At 46.2% G+C, this 16,155-nt stretch overlaps 2 long non-coding RNA genes across 2 annotated transcripts; one reads left to right on the forward strand and one right to left on the reverse strand.

Annotated features, from left to right (window-relative positions):
- Positions 1–3,042: 3,042 nt before the first annotated feature.
- LOC145723697 (uncharacterized) lies at positions 3,043–7,059 on the reverse strand. Its single transcript, XR_014148953.1, has 3 exons — positions 6,685–7,059; positions 3,469–6,405; positions 3,043–3,359 (listed from the first exon to the last, which is right to left on the reverse strand). It is a non-coding gene; the product is annotated as an uncharacterized LOC145723697 (long non-coding RNA).
- Positions 7,060–10,710: 3,651 nt separating this feature from the next.
- LOC145723851 (uncharacterized) lies at positions 10,711–15,443 on the forward strand. The gene is made up of 3 exons (XR_014149179.1): positions 10,711–10,881; positions 11,186–11,592; positions 11,952–15,443. It is a non-coding gene; the product is annotated as an uncharacterized LOC145723851 (long non-coding RNA).
- Positions 15,444–16,155: the final 712 nt, after the last annotated feature.

Consider the following 16,155-nt stretch of genomic DNA (forward strand, 5'->3'; position numbering starts at 1 on the left):
TTCTCCATGAAATAAGAACAGTCACACAATGGTTGTTTGAAAGGAGGTCATGTAGGTTGAATAGATAGAATTTTATTGCCTTCGGGAGGCTGAGTGGGGAATCTTGGGGCTTTCCTAGAAGGATAGACTAGATCTAGAGAAGCAGGTGACTCAAGCATCCATTGAGAACCTGCAGGTACCAGGGAGGTCCAGGCCCGTGCCCAGGACCCGGCAGGCGGGTGCTAGACCGCCCTCTGCAGCAGGGAGCCTGGGCTGCAGGGGAGCCGTGTGCCCTGCTCCAGGAACACACAGAAAAGTCGGGCCTCATCTTCCTAGGTCAGAGCTGTTGCCTGATTGCAGTTGGCATCCTCAAACTCAAGCAATTTAGTACAAATGGGAATAATAATTCCCACCTCCTGTAGCTGTGATTGCTAATAAATGTGACACTTCCTAGCCATGTGACTTTGCAAGCATCTGTCCTCCCTGGGCCTCAGCTTCCTAATGTAGAAGCATGTGGATTAAATGAGATGACTTAGTAAAACTTTTGGCAGTCAGTGCTTTACCAACAGTTGCCATCATCAGCCACGTGGATAGAGTCTCACATTCCCCACGTGACAGTTTTAGGATTATTTCTGCTCTAGTTGGTTCTGGAAGCAGCCTCCACACACAGGCCAGTGGTCGCGCCATGCTCCATAGCACCGCACTGGACCCAGGGAAGCCCGACAGCCTGCTGCAGGGGCCTGGGGGGAGGGAAAGCAGGGCAAACAGGACGGGGTAGGGACACAGCTGTGCCACGGCCCCGGTGGCCAGGGGGCGCCTCCAGGTAACACAGACAGGTGCTGGCCACTGTGGTCAGTGACATGGTGAGGCTGTGGGTGCGAGTGGGCACCCAGGGCACGATGACAGAGAAAAGTCCTTATTAATCAGGCATTCCATCCACGACTGCATTGTCCTGGACAAGAAGACCTGGTTGATACCCCAATACCAGCACCAAATCCTGTTAACACTTACAAGAGTCAAAGTAGAGATGGCCCACGATGTGCAGAGAATTCCACCATCGTGGCTGCCCATAACGTAGTTAGCTGCCCATGCTTGCACTCAGTTTGCCTAATTATATTGCACCGGTGGCGAAGTTTCATCACCCTGCTGCTTTTCTCATAAACGTTCTGGATTGTGTCTAGTTTCCATCTGAAACTATGAATCACATGGCTCACGCCCTACCTTTCTCCAACATGGCAAGGGAAACATTCCTGTTGGCAGGACCCATCCCAGCCTACCTCCTATGAGCATCCTGGCTTGTCTCATCTCCTTTTCCCAGTTCTTTCTAGAAGATAAAAGTTGGAACGTGGCTGGATTCCCAAGCCCGGGAGAATATAACAGTGCTGTAATATTCGGTGTCTCTCAAGTGGGAAGTGCCACTCCCAGTTGGTGACAATCAGTCATGGCAAAACCTCGTAACAGCTTCTAGACGTGAGGCTCTTTACCAGAATGAGAACTGTCGGTCCCAGGCTAGGTCCAGCTCCTGGACATTTTTTATTACAGTCACACAGTGTTCTTAAAATTTTGAATTAATTCTCAATATCTAAGGAGTGTAAGATTTTGCATAAAGATGTGGATTTCTGGCTGCTTCTGACAAATCAGGGTGTGTAGCAAAGCTGGCCTCCTGCCGACATGGCAACCAGTGGCCACACCAGGCTCACAGGGGCTGCTGTGCTGGCCCCGGTGTCCACCACTTCAGCTCCACTAAGCAGCATTCCGGTAGCCCACCCATCTTCCGCCTAAAACCAGGATCATTCTTCAGCTGAAAGTTACCTGGGCTCTATCCAGAATTCTGTGTGTCCTTCTGTCTCTCTGAAGTAGGGTGTGGGAAGTCCTTCTACTGACAGCATCTTATGACTCCTTGATGCCTCTCCAATGGATGCTCTCTTACTATTCCAGAGAGGAACTCAGTTGTGTATCTTTTGGCAATAAGCTTCAGGAGGTGCTGGGAGATTCCTCTATCTAGTGGGTAAACCTGGACAGGTCCGAGCTGACGATGACGTGCGCATCTCCCTGGCCAACACTGGAACCTGGGCAGACACATGCCACAGGCTGTGCATGTGGTGTGAGGGAGAGTGCTAGGCGCTGGCCCTCAAACAGAGACGTGAGAGGGTCGTCCTGTCCTCTTGAGTGCTGCTTTACAAAGCTGCTGGGGTCAGGACAAGCTGGCATGGCTGCGAAAGCAGAAACCAAGAGACAACTAGGAAACTGGGACCTCAAAGGCATCACTGAATTGCTGCATTAGCCAACCCTGAAATCACCCCACCTGAGCCTTGTTGGATAGAATGATAAGCATTTTTGATGGTTTGAACAACTTATACTTTGGCTATCACTTGCAGCCAAAAGCATTCATTCCATTTTTTGAGTCCTAAAGACTTTAGCCTGTGGGACAAAAGCTGACCCGGAAGACTTTCAAGCTTTTCCTGGGTCTGTTTGCCAAAGAACATCCCCACACAACAGTTCTAGGGGTCAAACTATTTCCCTCACCCATATTGGAAGAGAGAAAAGTATTCTCATTGGGCTATTTCTCATGGAAAATAGGTGGGAGGTGGGAGGGATGGGGTTGCTGGGTGATAGACACTGGGGAGGGTATGGGCTATGGTGAGTGCTGTGAATTATGTAAGACTGTTGAATCATAGACCTGTACCTCTGAAACAAATAATACATTATATGTTAAAAAAAAAGATGATAGCAGGAAGGGAAGAATGAAGGGGGGGAGATCGGAGGGGAGACGAACCATGAGAGACCATGGACTCTGAAAAACACACTGAGGGTTCTAAGGGAGAGGGGTGGCGGGATTTAGCCTGGTGATGGGTATTAAAGAGGGCACGTTCTGCATGGAGCACTGGGTGTTATACACAAACATTGAATCATGGAACACTACATCTAAAACTAATGATGTAATGTATGGTGATTAGCATAACATAACAAAATTAAATTAAAAAAATAAAAATAAAAATAAATAAAAAAGAAAATAGGCCCTCCCCTGCCAGGGGCTGACAGTGAGGGAGGTGGCTGCTTATACCTGCCGATAATCCGGATGGTGGCATGGAACAGCCGCAAAGACACGTTTGGAAAGACCAGCTGTGGTCTGGTTGTCCATGCTCCAACAGCCTTCATGCACCTTGGGGTCCAGCGACAGCAGGGAGCAGTGGATGTCACAGAGGGGGCCGCGGCACACATGCCTGAGCTGGCCGGAGACCTGGGCCTGCACCTGCCATCACCTTCCAGTTTCGCAGGGGAATGAAGTGGGTGGCCGAGAGAAAGCTGACACACCAGACTGCTGCAGGTTCCAACATGCAGAAGCCACCTCAGATCCACACTGGAAGCAGGATTGGAGCCTGTTTGGGATGAAACATGATGATGTCACATCACACAAAGCAGGGGCAGTCCCTCATGATTTCCTAAAAAGGTTAAATCCGGAACCCCCAGGGGCTACCTGCACCTCACCTGAGGGGGGATTCAGCAAGTGTGTTTTGTTTCTTTCAGCTCTTGTGTCAAAAAGGCAGAAGTGACTTTGGTGTGTGCTAGCAATTCATCTTGGAGCCCCCCAGACAAATGATAATTTTCAATGGTGACTTCTTTGCAGGAGTTCGGTGGTCACATTGCAAAACCAGCTGGTTCCATAGAATTCAATGAAACAAATGTATTTCCATTCGACTCAACGTTTCAAGCTAGAGGTGGTAAGGGTGCAGAAGGGCAGTAATTTGCTTTACTAGGAAACTGTGTCATTCAAGAGATCGATATAGGGTCGTAAAGGATGTGGGTGACCTGCTCCGCCTGAGGTTTACAGTTGATTTCTTCTCCCTGTAATGTAGCAAACTGATTCGTAAAGGCACAGAGCAGAGGTTGACATCTCAGCTCCATGGAACGCCCTGCCCTGCCTGGGAAGGCTGAGTCAGCCGCAGTCGAGGCTGGCTTCACCAGGTCCTTGCACCTGCCTGGGACTTGCTGTGAAAATGTGCCTGCAGGACAGCTCATCCCCGCTCTACCAATACCATTCTCGCCTCCTGCCACTGCCATGCTCCTCACAGTGGCATGTGTCACCTCTGCCTCCCCACCTTTCTCACTTCTCTCTTTTCTGCCTCTTTGATGTCCTGAAGCTGCTCTCACAAAGGTCGGACCTCTGTGGTGTCTGCCCGTGTCAGTCCTCAGTTACTCGACCTTCTGACTTTCCTTCCAGAATCCTCTGGTCAAGGACACCAGGTAGTCCACATCCTCTAAGATTCTTCCCCTGGTGGCCATCCTCCTGGGTCCCTGTCCCTCCATGTTTCGCTCTCCCCTGCATGACCTCAGCCACCCAAACACCCATTACTGACCCAGCTACCTACTTCTCACCTGGACTGCTCCGGGTCACCAAGACCAAAGTCATGTTCACTTTCTACCCATCCCCATGAAGCACACATTTATCCAGGACACACAGGGGCATCTTTACCTCCTATCTCCCCCGACCTCTTATAGATGTCATCAAGCCCAGACTGGCCTTCTCCCTGCCCAGTCACTTCCTGTGCTGCATCTCCACCACCGCTCTGGGGACCTCTGCACTGGGCTCCTGGTGGGATGCTATCTCCACTCCTGCCTCTCACGCTCATGCTGGAAGGGGAAATCACTTTAAAGTATAAATTTGGTCCTTTCTTCCCCTGCCACACACATCCGCCACAACAAAACACTGCTGAGGCTTCCCACTGCTCTTGGGAGAAAAACCAAAATCCTAACATGGCCTGGTTAGGTCTGGTACTTTTCTCCCTTCTATTCCCATCTCTGTTTTCTCTGTACGCAACCCTATGGGGGGCTATAGGGTCCTCCCACAGGGCATCTGCAAGCTATGTACACTGGCCTGCTTACACACACACACACACACACACACTTACATGCATGCACACCTACACATACACTCCTATACACACACACGTACATGCACCCCTATATACACATACCCACACGCCTATACACACTTACACATATTCACATACATATACTCCTATACAGGTGTTTACAAACTCATCTACACACATATCTATACACACACAAATATGCACTCCTATACACACTTATACACACACAAACATGTATTCCTATACACATACCTATACACACAAATACTCCTCTACACATACACATATACACACACTCTTATGCACACAGACACACACATTCCTACTCACAATACACACATGCCTATAGACACACACTCCTATACACACACATATACACACATACACATACTCTGATACACACACGTAGACATGCCTATACACACGTAAACGAGTTAACTAGTTAACCCTTTTAACTTCTTTAGGTGTTGGTGGAGCTGTGCCCATCTTCCCAGAGTAGATCCAAACTCCCTGTTATTTGCTCTCAGAGCAAGTCTCCCCACATTGCACCTCTTCTTCCTGGAACTTCATACATTTGTAACTTCACATAGGCATGTGGGACACGGTGTCTCCCTCCAGTAACTGCAAACCCATCATAGCTGGAAACTTGTCTTTCTTGCCATCCCTGGTCCCTGGTGCCTGCTACAAGGAGTATGTGATCAGTAACTATTTGTTGAATGAACTGAGGAATCCCCAGGATGAGTATGGAGGGAAGGAGGATCAAGCAGGGGAAGGCCTGTTCAGCTGGGAAATCCAATGGACATTTGGGATGCACATTGCCAATTTGTCTGAGGTATTTACAGTTCAGAAAGAGGAATGTTCAAATTTAAAAACAACGGAGGAGGGTTTGCTAGGCTGGCCTCTGGCCCCTTCTGCTTATAGTTCCTCCATTCATGAAAGGGAATGAAAAACAATCCATGCCTGCCTTACACTGACCTTCACCATTGCTCAGCAGACCCCTTCTGTTTGTGTCAAAACCCTTTCTCCATCTCCACCATCCTGAGGGCATGGGCATTTGAATCCCGGAGGACACACCAAGGATCCCATTGTGCTTTCCTTCTTTTGTTAACAACAGGGTCCTTAAAGTTCTCAAGTAGGGTTGCCATTGAGATATTATTTTCAAGGTCCACCACTCAAGTGTTCCTTCTTGACTTTCCTTCTCTTTGTGTGTCTTTTTGCAAAACATTAAAGCCACTGTCTGAAATACACTACAAAATGCTTTTAAAGGAATAACAGCAACACAAAGGTGATGATTAGAACAAGCACAGAAATGGGAACAGCAAGAAGAAAGCAATCGGGTCACACTCAGTTTTCATCATCCTTTAAAGCATCCCCATTTGAAGCAAAGTCTCTCTGATGTGCAGTGTTCAGCTTGAATATTCTTATCTTCAAAAGCAGGAAGGGCAGGGCAGAGACGAAGTGCATCCCTAAGGCTGCCAGTGAACCTGCACCAGGAGGAAGACCAGGGATTGGAACCCACCAAGCACCACTTCTCCTGGCTCCTGTGGTGACACTGGACATGAGGCTCATTGTCAGTCACATATGAGAATCACCGTGGGAGTGTGACAAACTGCAGTGCCAAGCCCCAGGCTGGGCCAAGTAAATCAGACTCACTGTGGGTGAGGCCTGGGCTGGGTGTCCCCTCTCCCTCCCTCTCTCTCTCTCTCTTTCACACACACACACACACACACACACACACTCCCCCAGACCCACCCACACAGCATTGAGAAACACAAGGCTGGAAGAGTCCAAGTATTCAACATACACTCACTGAACAGAGCTGTGGTCTCACCTTCAGAGAAGAGCATAACTATAGCTCCAGTGGAAACTTTTTTACTACCAGCTAACATTTGCCTGGATATGTGTGTGCACTGTCATGCACAGAGCCCTTAGGCTGAGCCACAGGACATCTGAGCTGAGCACACATCTATGATAACTGAGAGTTCAAAGGACTTTCTTACACTTTATCTCATTAATCCTCTTACTCACCTGCAAGGGAGGGAGGCCCTCCCAAGATCACATGTTAAGATGAGTAATGGCAATCCTCTCTGAGCTGGAATGCTGCACCCAAGACCAACTTGGAGGAGTGATGGAGGGGCCAGGAGTAATGATGGAGGAGCCAGGAGCCAGAAACAATGGACAATCCAAGACTGATGAAGTAGCTAAAAGTGATGATACAGCCAGGTGTGATGTTGCACCCAAGAGTGACTGGTCCCAAGAATGATGGGACCAGAAGTGATGGTGGGACCAGGAGTGATGATGGCATCAGGTATGATGATGCACCCAGGAATGATGATGCGCTTGGGAGTGATAATGGGACCAAGAGTGATGTTGGGACCAGGAGTGATGGTGGAACCAAGAGTGATGGAAGAACTAAGAATGACAGAGGATCCAGGAATGATGATGGGAGCTGGAGTGATAGTGAGACCAGAGATGATGATGGGACCAGGAGTGATAATGGGATCCAGGACGATGATGGGACCAGGAGTGATGGTGCACCCAGAAATGAAGGAAGAGCTGGAAGTGATGGTAAGGCCAGGAAAGTGACAGTGAGACCAGGACTGATGATGGGTCCAGGAGTAATGGTGGGACCAGGATCAATGACGCATCCAGGAATGACAGATGAGCCAGGAGTAATGGTGGGACCAAGAGTGATAATGTACCCAAGAACAATGGAAGAACTAGGAGTGATGATGGGACTAGGATTGATGGTAGAATCAGGAGTTTACCATTGATGGTGAGACCGGGAGTGATGGTGGGACCAGGAGTGATGGGGAATGAGGTGATGATGTACCCAGGAATGACAGAGGAGCCAGGATTGGTGACAGAACTAGGATTGACGGTGGAACCAGGAGGGATGATGCACCCAGGAATCACAGAGGAGCCAAGAGTGATGATGGGACTAGGATTGATGGTGGAACCAGGAGGGATGATGGGACCAGAGGGATGAGGGAACCTGGAGCAATGATGGGACCAGGGGTCATGATGGGACCAGGGGTGACAGAGAAGCCAGGATTGATGATGGGAGTAGGAGTATGGTAGGAAAAGGGGGGACAATGGGACTAGGAGTGAGAATGGGACCAGAAGAGATGAGGGGACCAAGAATGAGGATGTGACCAGAAGGGCTGAGGGGTCTGGAGGAGTCTGGTGGGAGCAGGAAAGGTGCTGAGACCAGGAGTGATGGTGGGACAAGTTTAATGATGGCACCATGAGTGATGATGGATTCAGGAGTTACAGAGAAGGCAAAATTCTAATATAGACCTGAGGTTGGCAAAAGGGTGGCACTCAGGTGAACATCCATCAGGGGTGGTTTATTATCCATTTCAACCTGATGATCCACAGGTCTATGGAGACTATCAGGAAAGGGCACCCACAGCCAGAGCCCTTCTACCTGTCTGAGTCCAACCTCTCTGAGACTCTGCTGTATTAATTCCATGTTCACACAATAACCTGTACACAGATGTCTATAGCAGATTTATTCATAATAGTCCCAAACCAGTAGGAACCCAAATGTCCTTAAATAAACTGTGGTCCATCATTACCATGAATGCAACTCCGTAATATCAAGGTAAGAACTATTGGCTCGGGCGCCTGGGTGGCTCAGTTGGTTAAGCGACTGCCTTCGGCTCAGGTCGTGATCCTGGAGTCCCAGGATCGAGTCCCGCATCGGGCTCCCTGCTCGGCAGGGAGTCTGCTTCTCCCTCTGACCCTCCCCCCTCTCATGCTCTCTCTATCTCATTCTCTCTCAAATGAGTAAATAAAATCTTTAAAAAAAAAAAAAAAAAAAGAACTATTGGCTCACATGTCAACCTCCAGAAAATAATGGCAAAGGAGAAAAGCCAGTCTCCAAAGTCACATGCTGTATAGTTCCATGTATATAATAATTCTGAAATGATGAAATTTTAGCAATAAGAGATAAAATTTTGGTTGCCAGGGTTGAGGTGGAGTGGGAGGCAAGTTGATGTGGTTATAAAAGGACAAGAAGGTGTCCTTGTGGTGATGGAAATGCTCTGTGTCTTGACTGCATCGCTGTCAGTATCCCAGTTGTGATATTGTATTATAGTTCTCCAAGATGTTACCGTTGGGAAGACTGAGTAAAAGGAACATGGGATCTCTCTGTGCTATTTCTTACAAACTGTATGTCAATACACAAGGATCTCAAAATAAAAAGTTTAAAAAAAAAAAAAAAGGAGAGGGTCTTGGGCACATGTTTCTTCACACACGCATAAAACCTGGGTGGAAGTTGCCCCATCACCTGTTAGCTGCAGGGAAGCCACATCCACTCACGCAGGCCCGCCAACATCCACCACTGTCTCTGAACCAAGACAAGAGTTAGTCTCCTGGTGCCCCAAAGCTTCGTGGTAGACCAAAGCTACAGGCCCTGGGAAGGAAGGGGACCACCCTATGCATGGGAAGTGCAGGAAGCCATCAAAAGTGTGTTCGAGGGCCACTGAAGGACCAGTGAGAAATGTCACCTCCATTATTCGATGAGGATGCCCCAGCTGTCAGCAAAACAGCCCCACCTGTGCTGCCTTGATCTCCATAAGGTTCTGTTAAAATGTTAACACAATACAGACAAATAACTCAGCTATCATGATAATATCAGGGGTCACCAGTGGTTCTTATAAAGGACCAGATAATGAAAATTTTTAGCTTTGCAGGCCATGCGGACTCTGTTACAACTGCTTAGTTCTGTCTTTGTAGCTCGAAAGCAGTTATAATATGTAAGCAAATGGGCGTGGCTGTGTTCTGATAAAACTTTATTTATAAAAACAGGCAGTGGGCAGGATTTGGTCCACAGGCCATGGCTTGCTGACCTCCACCATACCGACCTCTTACATCTATATGACATTTTTGCAATTCACATAGCATATCCACCAGCAGTGGAGCGCGGGTAACTCTTAACAAGCTCAGGAATGGACCTCTCTTACAGGAGAGGAAATCTGGAACAGTAGACGGCCAGACAAGGGTCAGAGGGCCAGGAAAGGGAAATTGAAAGCCAGCTTGGACATCCCACACTGTCAGGAATCCTTAGACTATAGTGGGGAAAAGCTAGGAATGGGGTGTTGTTTTTTTATCCATCACCAAACAATGGTAAAGGAATAACTGTCTCATTTTCTCCATTATGCCAGCTCATGAGATTTTTCTCCATCATGCCAGCTCATGAGATTTTTCTCATCGTACCAGAGGGTATATTCATTCATGCAGATTCCATTCCAGGCTGACACTGGGATTGTGGATCAGGAAAGGAAGGCACCACTGGGGCAAGAAACCCAGGACTTCCTCCAGGTCTGGCCCTCACTGGCTCTGGGAGCTCCAAGCACTCATGTTTCCCTTGGGATTGCTGGAAAATGGGGGGCAGATTGAAAGTACCTTCCCTGAGTCACAGGATCCTTCATGTCATGAAAAGTGAGCTTTCATCTCTACACAGCACGATTCTTTGTCTATATCAGGAGATTCCGTGAAGTTGATCATACACAAAATCCTGCCCTGCTGCAAATTCCACTTGTTGATTTCCTACCTGATTTTCTCCCAAACTCATGCCTATATCTGGGTAGAAGGCCCTTGGAGAAACAAAGTGTAGAACTTACAATCCATCTTGGGTATTAAGTTCCTTATCTGAAGCAGACAAAAACCTTGGGAAATGACTCAAATGCCAGGAAGGAAGTTTAAAAAAAAGAGCTCATTTAAAGCAAGAACAAAAAATAATGAAAGGCGAGCTAAAATAACAAGGAAAGCCTATGACATCAGCACCGTTTTTCCTATCCACAGTGCCAACCCCACTCAGACAAGTACTGGGTGAATTTTGCAGTGGGGGGTAGGGGATGGAATGGGTGAGATGCTTCCTGGGAGGGTAGAATGGGTACCTTCCTTCATACATTATCACCTTTTCTTGAAGCATAATTTACCTGTAGGAAAGAACACATATCATAACTCAGGAGCCTGATGGGTTTTCAGCAGCTGGACTCACTCACCAAACCCACTCCAGGTAAAGAAAAAGAACATCCCTATGCCCTGGGATCCCCGGCACCCCTTCAAACACTATCATCCTCAAGGGTGATCTCTCTTGACCCTGATAGCGTAGATGATCAGTGTGGGCAGTTTCATCTATGGAATCACGTCGAGCTGTGCTCCTTTGTCTCTGGCTTCTTTGCCCAGCGTTTTTGGTGAGATTCCCCCACACTGCATGTGGTTCTAGATGGCCTGTCTTCATTTCCTTGCTAAGTGTCCCCCTGGGTGAATAACGCCAGGATTTTTTTTTTTTGTAAAGATTTTATTTATTTATTTGACAGAAAGAGCGAGAGCAGGAACACAAGCAGGGGGAGTGGAGAAGGAGAAGCAGGCTTCCTGCTGAGCAGGGAGCCCAATGTGGGGCTCGATCCCAGGACCCTGGGATCATGACCTGAGCCGAAGGCAGACGCTTAATGACTGAGCCACCCAGGTGCCCCTACACCACGATTTTTAAATCTATTCTGCTATTGACGAGATGTGGGTGGTTTCTGGATTTTGTTGTACATGACTTAACAGAGGTGAAAGCCCCACCACTCTGAATCCTCTGTCTGAATTATCTGAAAGGCATCACCATAGAGGCATGCTGCTCAGTACTCATCTTTCTCACTGGGCCTTCCTTAGCAAGTTACCAACTCCCTGATGCTCTGAGCTCCAGGGGCCTTTCCTCCCAGCAGAAGGCAGAGGACAGGTAAGTGGCACACCTTTTGGCTCCTTCCTCATTTTGCATGGGACCAGCCCTGCATCTACTTATGTCTGGGTCATTATGTCTTTAAAATTCCCCAGAGGTCCTCCTCCTACCCCTGACTTCAATATAACTAGAGTCTGGGAGAAGATAGGAAGGAGGCGTGTCAAGAAAAGTCTTGGAGACCTTAGATCTAAACTAGGTTTTAAAGGATAATGTGGTTTTGACCAGGGAAAAGGCTGTGCTTAGACACCTGTCTTCTCCAGGATGAGAAACAGTATCTACAGATTTGGAAGAAAGGCCCCATCTTTGGAGTAAAAATGGGGGTGGAAGCAGAGAGACTAACTTACATTCTTTCCACTCAGGTGCCTGACCAGGGCATTGCACACTCCAGGTTGCAGGGGAAGAACCGACGAGGTCCTGGGCAGACACCGGACCTCAGTCCTGAGAGTGGAGCTCAGCCTCCCGCTCAGGACGCAGCTAGCCGGCTGCCCTGTGTGTCCACTGTGAGTCCTTCACCTGCTAGGGGGCTGCTCCTGCCATTTTCTCTCCTTCCTGGAAGCTGCTCACCTACCCTGGGACCCAAGAAGTCTGCCTTCTCACCAGCAGGAAGGCTAATGCCCATGGCAGGATTTCCAGAAGCCGCCCCCAAGGCCAGATCTGTGGGGAGTAACCAGGGACTCGGTTTCCTGTGAGCTTGCTCTGACGCGGCTCAGAGGACAGAGAGCTGGAGGGGCCTTCCAGAGGCGCCTGCCAGCATGGCTCCGGTTTGATGCGAGGGCCTCCTTTGGCCTCACCAGCTCACACTGGGCTCCTTCGGGGGCCACCTTCCTCTGACGGTGTGGGTCCTGTTGGCAGCGTGGGGCAACTGCTGGTGGCCACTGTGTTTCCCACAGACTTTCTGAAAAATTACTGAGTTTTAAAAATTGGATGTGAACATATGTATGTGATTTGAAATTCCAGCCATATTTACAAGAATACAATGAAATTAGTTGCCTTCCTCTTCCAGAGCTCAGGCTTCCTCCCAGAAGCTCCCAGTAGGGAGAGTTCCCAGTACATCCTTCCACAGTTTTCTCTTCAAATAGAAACATAGCCATATATGTGCAGTCCTGTCGTGCGCACACTTTGTCACTTAGAAATATGCCTTGGAGATTGTCCCTTATCAGCTCCTACAGCTCTGGCACTTTTATTCAAGTCTGTGTTCAATAATTTAGTCATAGCTCATGCCATTAACCAGACCCTGCAAACTGATTTCTTTGGAGGGGTGGGCGTAGATGGAGGGAGTTTATTCTCCTATTAAGATTTTGGTGAGGTTTTTTTTTTTTTTTTTACTGAAATGTAATACATATCTCTAAAGTTAACCCTTTGTGAGATGTGTGTGTGTGTGTGTGTGTACATGTCTGCATTTTTTTTCTCAGTTTGCCATTTGCCTTTTGATTTCATTTATGGTGTTATTTTTATTTCCAGAGAACTCTATTTTTTAATCTAATTAAATTTTTTACCTATGTCCTTTATGGCTTCTGAATCTGTATTTTGTGTGGACAGAGCCTTTCCCATCCCACACCTATAAGAGAATGATTACCTGTTCCAGTCGTTTCACGGTTTAACTTTATACCTAACTTTTTGTTGTTGTTGCTACATCCGGAGTATATTTTGCTACATGGAAAGTTACGAGATTTCATTTAATGTTATTCCAGATTTCATTAATTTCATTTACTGACCAAATCTTCCTGCTGTATTTATTTGAAATTCCATTTTATCATAAATGAAGCTCTGATATTATTCAGGTATCCTCTGCACTCAGTTGTCTTCCTTGGCTCCTGTGTCTATTCATACGTCATAGCACCACATCGCTTATGCTTCTGTAGTCTGTGACGCTTACATCTGAGTTTTATGTGCCTAAATCTCCACTTGATCCTTTTATTTCCCTCACTGTTCCTTTTTTCTAGGATCTCCTTATAGATAAAAACCAGCTTATCTAGTTGAAACTGAACTATCTTTCTATTTTTGTCTAGACAACCATACACATATAGATCAATTGGAGAAGAGTCTCAAGTTGATCATGTGAGGATTTTCAATCCCAGAAGACAGATTATCTTTCCATGTAGTCATAGCCTTAATTTTTTTTTCTCTTTGGTGTTTTAAGTTTTTGTCAAGAGAAGTAATTTTCTTCTTCGGTGTTTTTTAAATCTTTTTTTTTATTGCTAACATAAATGGAATATTTTTTTTTCCATTTTATTGTCTGACTGGTTTCAGTTTTTAAAAAGTCACTGATTTTTGCAAATTAAATTTGTAGCTAGGCACTTGACTGAACTGCCCATTATTTAAAATAATTTTTCAGTTCTTTGTTCTTTCATGCATAATACATTCTGTCTGCAAACCTAATAATTCACCCTCTCTATTTTTGAAGTCAGTACTTCTCCTATGTTAATTGCACTAAATAGCACCTCAAGATACATTCTATGATGTGACATTAGTTGACATATTTGAGGCTTGTATGGGAATGTTACTAGCATTTCACCACGAAGCATGCATTTTTATCACCAACAGTTTTATCATGTTGTGGAAGCAAATATCTAATCTTATTCAGTTGATTTTTAAAATCAGAAATTTGTTGAATTTCATCGAATGCCTTGCTGACCTCTATGGAAAGGATTGTATGTCTTTTCTCTTTTGACTTGGTAAGAGATGCAGGTGGAGCCCCCACTCCTGAGCCCCCCACTTGAGATCTGCATTTAAGCTGGGTGCACCCATCTGCTAGCTGCTGGGAGTGCGGGCTGCTACGGGCTCACAGTTGCCACCTCTCCGAGAATTGTCCCGAGACCACAGGGCCCTTTTCCCACAGATCCTTTGGAGGTGGAGACAGCCTACAGTCACACTGGGCTGGAACTGGTTACAGATAGTCAGAACCCTGGCCTCCAGCTGGAGCAGGCGGAGGGGTGCAAATCACCCTCCAGAGCCCCCTGCAGATCAGACCAAAGCTGAACTCCAGAGGAAACTCCTATTCACTCTGGGTCTCCCCACCTGCTCCTGCCCATTAAAGCTTTCTCCCAACAGCTCCCCTGATAAAGCACCTGCGTAAGAATCCCCACCTCAGGCTCTGCTGAGTCTGACATAAAGTCGTATGAATGGCAATTGACTTCCTAACTTGGCCCACACTTGCATTTCACGGAGGAACCCTACATGGTGGAGTTTCTTGTTTCTTTAATGTATTCCTGGACTATATCTGCTAGTCTTTCACTTACAATGTTTCCATTAATAATCATAAAAAGATTAGTTTATTGTTTTATTTTTGTGTTTTCTCAGGACTTAGCATCATATGTGCTAAATAAAAATAATTATGAGGCTCTCTCTTTTTATCAACCTAGAACATTTAAAATGACATTGGAATTATCCATTACTTCAATTTGAGGGTTTCATCACATTTCATAAAAATTATCTGGACCTTGGTGGGGGGTACAGACTATCAGTAACATTCTCAACTGTTCCATGGTAATTTGTCTATTTAAATATTCTATTTCTTCTGAAGTCACAAGTATTTTTTCCTAGATAAGGAAAAATGCAGATACTGAATATTTCCAGGGTAACATCCATTCTATTTTGCTTACATGGTTTTAAACAAAATATACTTTCAAAATTACTTTATTTTCATTTGCTTTTTGTGTTAGTTCTTCATCTCATTTTTACTTTTGTGCTTTGTGCTTCTCTTTTATTTCCTTGTTATAAAAATAGTTTTGTTGGGCGCCTGGGTGGCTCAGTCGGTTAAGCGGCTGCCTTTGGCTCAGGTCATGATCCCAGGGTCCTGGGATCGAGTCCCGCATCGGGCTCCCTGCTCTGCGGGGAGCCTGCTTCTCCCTCTCCCTCTGCCTACTTGTGTTCTCTCTCTATCTCTCTGTAAAATAAATAAATAAAATCTTTTAAAAAAAATAGTTTTGTTGGGGTTTTTTTTGTATGTAAAAACTGCAGATAATTTTTTTAATTTTTATTGTTATGTTAATCACCATACATTACATCATTAGTTTTTGGTGTAGTGTTCCATGATTCATTGTTTGCGTATAACACCCAGTGCTCCATGCAGAACATGCCCTCTTTAATACCCATCACCAGGCTAACCCATCCTCCCACCCAAATCCCCTCTAGAACCCTCAGTTTGTTTTTCAGAGTCCATCGTCTCTCATGGTTCGTCTCCACCTCTGATTTTCCCCCCTTCATTCTATTAATAATTTGGTGGCTTCCCCTTCATAATCTGTTTAGGTATCTACTCATACAGACATGTGCAGTCAGCATAAGTTGGATAATACCCATGTTATTTTAATTGTAGCCATCATTTTTTATTTTAAAAAAAAAAGTAGTGTTTTTATTTGCTTACCACTTCCCTTTGGCATACACACACACACACACACACACACACAGAGTTTTTCACTGAATTTGATAGCTGGTGATTTAGTCTCCAACCTTGTGCTTTGGAGTTCTTTGTACTTTAGTTTCTTCGAAGATGGAGTTTCCTGATATTCATTTTTCTTATTGTTTTTCATTGGCTTTAAAGAGGGGAGCTGGACACAGTTGCCA

This window comes from Leptonychotes weddellii, chromosome 10, assembly GCF_054177405.1.
Source record: "Leptonychotes weddellii isolate Sample4059 chromosome 10, ASM5417740v2, whole genome shotgun sequence".
NCBI classification, from domain to species: domain Eukaryota; kingdom Metazoa; phylum Chordata; class Mammalia; order Carnivora; family Phocidae; genus Leptonychotes; species Leptonychotes weddellii.